The sequence below is a fragment of the Hevea brasiliensis genome, chromosome 17 (genome assembly GCF_030052815.1).
Source record: "Hevea brasiliensis isolate MT/VB/25A 57/8 chromosome 17, ASM3005281v1, whole genome shotgun sequence".
In the NCBI taxonomy this organism is placed as follows: Eukaryota; Viridiplantae; Streptophyta; class Magnoliopsida; order Malpighiales; family Euphorbiaceae; genus Hevea; species Hevea brasiliensis.
The window spans coordinates 39,458,677-39,459,148 of record NC_079509.1 but is presented as its reverse complement, the minus strand read 5'-3'; positions in this window follow the sequence as shown (position 1 = coordinate 39,459,148).

The following is a 472-nucleotide window of genomic DNA, read 5'->3' as shown; positions in this document are numbered from 1 at the left end:
TGAATAAGTGACAGAAATAATTCAATTTAACTTAACCCAAAATTTTATTGTATGAATTTTTTTTTTATTTACAATTCTAATATTAGAAATAAAACAAAGAAATAAGATTTTTGAATCTTCAAGTGACTCCATAGAATAGATTCGTCTATCCCCATTTCTTCTGAGTCTCAAGAACTCATAAAAAATCCTTAAAAAGATTTCATTCTAAAATTGCCTATCTATATATCATTATTTTAATAAAATTTTGTTTTACAATTAAATACATATTTTATCATAATAAGAGTGAAAGAATCCACATATTCAAATTCAGTTAAACCATCAACGATTTAAAACAAATAAATAGGTTAGAAAAAATCCAATTTTTTTAGTGCAGTAGTGGATAAAAGTGATGTAAGGAAAATTTGAGTTGTTATTCTTTGATATTGAGTGATAAAATCAGTATCGTAAATACTAGAGGGTCATCTTATTTACA